At 39.5% G+C, this 6,068-nt stretch overlaps 1 long non-coding RNA gene and 1 other non-coding gene across 2 annotated transcripts in view; both read right to left on the reverse strand.

Annotated features, from left to right (window-relative positions):
- LOC119470594 overlaps nt 1–6,068 on the reverse strand; it is a 60,173-nt gene that overhangs the window by 48,111 nt on the left and 5,994 nt on the right. The gene's annotated exons all lie outside the window — the stretch shown is intronic.
- On the reverse strand, nt 1,082–1,159 carry LOC119470655. The gene has a single exon (XR_005199592.1). It is a non-coding gene; the product is annotated as a small nucleolar RNA SNORD115 (small nucleolar RNA).

The following is a 6,068-nucleotide window of genomic DNA, read 5'->3' on the forward strand; positions in this document are numbered from 1 at the left end:
AATCCCAGCTACTCAGGAGGCTGAGTCCCAGCTACTCAGGAGGCTGAGGCAGGAGAATTGCCTGAACCCAGGAGGCGGAGGTTGCGGTGAGCCGAGATTGTGCCATTGCACTCCAGCCTGGGTAACAAGAGCAAAACTCCGTCTCAAAAAAAAAAAGAAAATGTGGGGGCTGGACTCAGTGGCTCACGCCTGTAATCCCAGCACTTTGGGAGGCTGAGGCGGGTGGATCACAAGGTCAGGAGATCGAGACCATCCTAGTCAACATGGCGAAACCCCATCTCTACTAAAATACAAAAAAATTAGCCAGGCGTAGTGGCGGGCACCTGCAGTCCCAGCTACTTGGGAGGTTGAGGCAGGAAAATCGCTTGAACCTAGGAGGCAGAGGTGGCAGTGAGCCGAGATCGTGCCCCTGCACTCCAGCCTGACGAAGGAGCATGACTCCATCTCAAAAAATAAAAGAAAAAGAAAATATGGTATGCATGTAACAAACCTGCATATGTACCCCTTGAATCTAAAATAAATGTTAACATTTTTTAAAGAAAAGAAAATGTGGTATGTATATACAATGAAGTATTATTCAGCCATAACAAATAATGAAATTGTGCTTTTTGCAGCAACATGGGTGGAACTGTAGGCCACTATCTTAAGTGAAACAACTACGAAATAGAAAGTCAAATACCAAAGGTTCTCACTTATAAGTGGGCGCCCCAAATAATGTGTATATATGAAAATAGAATGTGGAATAATCGTCACTAGAGATGCAGAGGGTGGGAGGAGGGGACAGGGGTAAGGGGCAAGAAACTACTTAATGGCTACAATGGACACTACTTGGGTGACGGTTACACTAAAAGCTCAGACTTCACCATACACAGTACATCCATGTAACAAAACTGCACCTGTACCCCTTATATATAAAATATAAAGTTGGGCTTGAAAGGATCAGAAAACGCTTCTCATGGAAATAGATACACAAAGTGGGTAAAACAAGTTTCCTACAATAGTTTCATTATATCAAGCCCATAAATAAACATTTTTATGGGGTGGAACTAAGAGCACACGCACAATCCTAGAGTTGACATCTAGGACTCAGTGTATTCCAATTGAGCATAATTTTTATGTCAGTATAACTCCTCATGGCAAAAACAGGTCTCATTGATCTAAGTTACGGAACTATCCACACAAACATCAAGTTGGTCCTATAAACTCTTACCAGATGCTATATCCTTAAACCCTGGTGACAAAGTTAACAGGAAACCGGGACAGTCATTATAGGACTCCTGTGTAGTGACCAGGTGCCCCAGAAGCCTCAGAGTTCACTTTTTAATTATTCTTCATAACTTTGATAGTATTAGCACAATAGTTCAAAATGAAAACTGTATCTCTCAGGTGTGCATGGCTCATACTGACTATCATAATTTATACACACAGAATATTATCCTTACTGTTAAAAGACCTTCCTACTTAGGCTGTAGCCTAGCAAACACCAAACATGGACATAACAAAGGAAACAGGTCCTTAACAAGTTCTTGAATATATCTTCAAAAAAGCAGTATCAACAACAGTAATTGACCACAGCATTTAATTTCTATTATAAGCAAATAAATAAAGCAATATAAATATCAGGAACTTTAAAAGATATCAAGCTTCATATATTTTATTCAATATCACATATTATAGGCAACATGAAATTTATGTGAATCTCAATCTTGAGGTCACTATTGGCTGTGTCTTTCAGCTGTGAGTAGTTCATCAATTATCAGAACACATTACAACACCACAGCCACCCTCAATTATATAACAGGGATGAATTTATCCATGCATGCACTTCAACTATAATAAATACAAAGATATACCAAAAAATCACAAGAGTTACCAAGTTTCAATTAAAGCAAATTCAGATAAAAAGTGAAGATTTTTCTCATGAAGATCTTATGAAGTAGGCCAGCCAGTGGTAACGAAAAAACCTATTATGATATTCAGCCTTCCTGACTGAATAAAACTAGATATTTTAGTGTCCTATTTTCACTAGTCCAGTGCTCTATTTAAAATTTTACCAACGAGGCCAGGCGCAGTCACTCACACCTGTAATCCCAGTACCTTGGGAGGCCAAGGTGGGTGGATCATGAGGTCAGGAGATCAACACCATCCTGGCCAACATGATGAAATCCCATCTCTACTAAAAATACAAAAGTTAGCTGAGTTTGGTGGCACATGCCTGTAATCTCAGCTACTCGGAAGGCTGAGGCAGGGGAATCACTTGAACCAGGGAGTTGGACATTACAGTGAGCAGAGATCGCACCACTGCACTCCAGCCTGGCAACAGAGCAAGGCTCCGTCTCAAAAAAAAAAAAAAACAAAAAAAACCCAAACTGACCACCAGAAACCACTCACACAAAATCATGAAATTGTGTATGTTCTACCAAGCAAACATTGAGAAACACATGGGGAAAAACACCAGAGCATTAGTTCCAGAAATGCCAGAGAATTAAGAACTACAGAGCACTGGCTGGGCATAGTGGCTCACGCCTGTAATCCCAGCCTGTAATCCCCCCTCTTTGGGGGGCCTAAGAGGGTGTACTGCCTTAGCTCAGAGTTCAAGACCAGCCTGGGAAATATGGCAAAACCCCGTCTCTACTAAAAATACAAAATGGTGATGTGCAACTGTAGTCCCAACTACCTGGAGGGCTGAGGTATGACAATCACTTGAGCCTGGGAGGCAGAGGTTGCCATGAGCCAAAATTGCAGCACTGTACTCCAGCCTGGGCAACAGAGCAAGAGGAAAGAAAGGGGAAGAGGGAAAGGGGAAAAAGGGAAAAAAGGGGAAAGGAGAAAATACAAAGGGGAAAGGGGAAAACGGAAAAGAAAAAGGAAGAGAGAAATGAAAAGAGTGAGCACTAAAGTCGGCTAACAGGCATGGAAATTTGTTGGCTACTTAGAATTGAATAAAACAATCGTACAGAAAGAAATCCTAGGACAGTTTCATTTACTCAAGCCAAAATAAAATCCCCCTGGAATGGGACTCAGTAGGTCCATACCCCATCCTCCTATTGTCACCTTAAGCCAGCTCTCAGATTAAGTCTATCAAATGTGATCCACAGGCCATCACATCTGCTCAGACAAGATTACGTTTGATCATTCACCCAAGACATGGCACTCTGCAAACATACATCTATTTATTTCTGAAAACCCTTACCAAAAATGAAAATCTTCTACTCTGGTATAAAAAGTAGACTGTAGTTGGGCACACTCAGTGCACAATTCTGAGGTAGGAAAAGTTGTGCTAGGGGCATCAAGCCAAAAAGCCCTCTTTCTCAGTAATTTTTACCTAAAAAATGAGAGTAAGACAGTAGTCAAAGACAAGAAATATACCTCTCATATGTACTTCTTATGTGTGACATTTTTTCATTTCTAGAAGAGGGTGATGAATCATAAGATGTATTAATTAGGCTATAGATGATTGATTCAACAAACAAAATAAGAACAAAGTATACAGATTTCACCTCCTTAAAGAATCTGCCTAGTGATTTCACACAGAAATGAAAGCTCCCATTTGGTAATCCCTTGGTTATACATACAAAAAGCCACCTCAGAAAGCACTGGCTTCATCCATAGCATACCTATTACCTTGTACAGAGCATAATGAAAATGCGAATTTATGATTGGGAATCAGATATAAGGCTGTACTATTATTTAATTTCACGTATCATAGGCAAAGCATAGACTAGAATCTCAATGCCCAGGCACAACTGATTAGGTCATTTGGCTGTGAGTAGGTCTTTAATGATATGTAAACATCACAACACCATAGCAACTTTAAAATAACATAGTAGTTGTGAATTTGTTCGCTACTGTATTTTGACCTGAATACTGTATCATCAAGATGAATCTCAAAATAGTAAATCAAAGCAAATTCTTATAGAGTGAAGATATTATTATGATGATCCCATCAGGAAGTTCAGTAACTTATTGAGAAGAACACATAATAATATTCATATGACAGAATGAATGAAACCAGTTATCTTAAAGGCCACATTCACTGTTCTGATAGCACTCTTGAATTTACCGGTCACCAAAAGCAGACACTATCATCTATTATATCTATTAAATTATGTATCTCATGCTACTTGGAGCTCCAGAAACACAAATTGAAAACAAACAGACATAAGCTTCTAAGTAACAGGAGAATTAGTCGTTAAACACTTAATCAGGCTAACACATTCTAAAATTGTGTTTTTATTTAGATGAGCATAGTCAAAGATGACACAAATAAGTTTCTTCTGAGTCTCATTATCTCAAGCCCTAAATACAATTCTCCCAGAATAAAACTAAGGGAGGCAAAATCCTAACCCTTACTTGTCACCTATCCTGGGGTCCATAGCTCCTAATAAGCATGATTTTTAATTCATAATTTTTGTCAAAGTCATATGAAATCCTATGAGCACATACATGCTCTTGGAATGGAAAGATGCCAACATTAAACCCTGGTACTAGGGTAAACTGAAGTTCAGGTGGACTTGAGGCAGGACACCTGGATAGAAAATGTGTACAGTCAAGTTTCCCCAGTGGCAGCAGGCTAAGAGTGTATTTCTTCAGTACTCTTTATCCAAAGGGACAGAGACAGGACATTTGAGAATGAGAAGTAAACCTCTCATGTCCTATAGCTCATGTATGCTATTCCTTAATTAACACAAGCGGTCAGTTCTGAAAAAATGACCCAGGACAAGCTGTAAACCATCGATTCACCAAACACTATAAGGGCAAAGCATACAGCTTTGTTTGCTTTTTGATTTTTTTGGTGATAGAGTTTTGCTCTTGTTGCCCAGACTAGAGTACAATGGTGCAATCTTGGCTGACTGCAACCTCTGCTTCCCAGGTTCAAGTGATTCTCTTGCCGCAGCCTCCCAAGCAACTGGTATCACAGGCATGTGCCTCTACGTCCTGCTACTTTTGTATGCTTAGTGCAGATGAGGTTTCACCATGTTGGCCAGGCTGGTCTTGAACTCCTGACCTCAGGTGACCTGCCCACCGCAGGTGATCCACACACCTCGGCCTCCCAAAGTGCTGGGATTACAGGCATGAGCCACTGCACCCGGCCCATACAGCTTTTTTATTTAGGAAAACCTGTCAGGTGGTTCCATGCAAAAACAGGAGCTTCCCATTGATCATCTCTTATCTACATATTCAGGAAGCCACCTCGGTAACAACTGGCACTGAGCATTGTGTATACACCAATTATAATAAACCTACTGGAGACACATAAAATTCAGGATATGAATCTAAGACACCAGGCAAGCAACTCCTAATTGTATTCAATTTCACAAGTTAAAGGCAATGTTTATACCTGCATTTCAAACTGCTAGCTCCAATCCTTACTGGCTTTATGTTATGAATCAACAACCCCAAATATCAAAATTACGGCAAAGTGAAAATAATAAATATGTCTACCTTTGTATCTAGCCAAGAAGACTAGCACACTATAAAGACAATGCTAATGAATAATAAAACTTCTCAACATATTAATCCAATTTCAGTCAAATGTGAAGCTTTTCTTACAAGGATCTCATCAGTTGGGTTAGTCATTGAGAAGAACTCGTAATGGGGTTCATGTTGATTGAACTGAAAAACCTACGTCCAATATTTTGATAATAACAGAACCACACAGTGCTCAGCAGCTGAAAATCAGGTATCAAATTACTCAACAATGTATTCAATTTCAAATTTCACAGACAAGGCGTATTATGGAATCTCTCACATTTTCCCTTAATTGTCAGACTCTTTCAGTCATGACAAGTTCATCAATGGCTAAAGACATCCCTACACCACTACAGTCTTATAATTTTAAGGGAGGAATTGCCTTCTCATGTATTTAGAACTAAATGGATTTTGCACATCTAACATGGCACCAATTAATGACAAAATTTATCAAATTTCCATTAAACCAAGTTCAGATAAAAAGTACAGATTTTCTTATGAGGATCACAGCAAGAAGGTCAGTCACTTACGAAGAAAAACCCTTAGCGATGGTTATATTGGCTATATGAGTAAACTTAATTATCTTAGCGGTGAAT

Source organism: Cebus imitator, unplaced genomic scaffold (genome assembly GCF_001604975.1).
Source record: "Cebus imitator isolate Cc_AM_T3 unplaced genomic scaffold, Cebus_imitator-1.0 Scaffold36, whole genome shotgun sequence".
Taxonomy (NCBI): Eukaryota; Metazoa; Chordata; class Mammalia; order Primates; family Cebidae; genus Cebus; species Cebus imitator.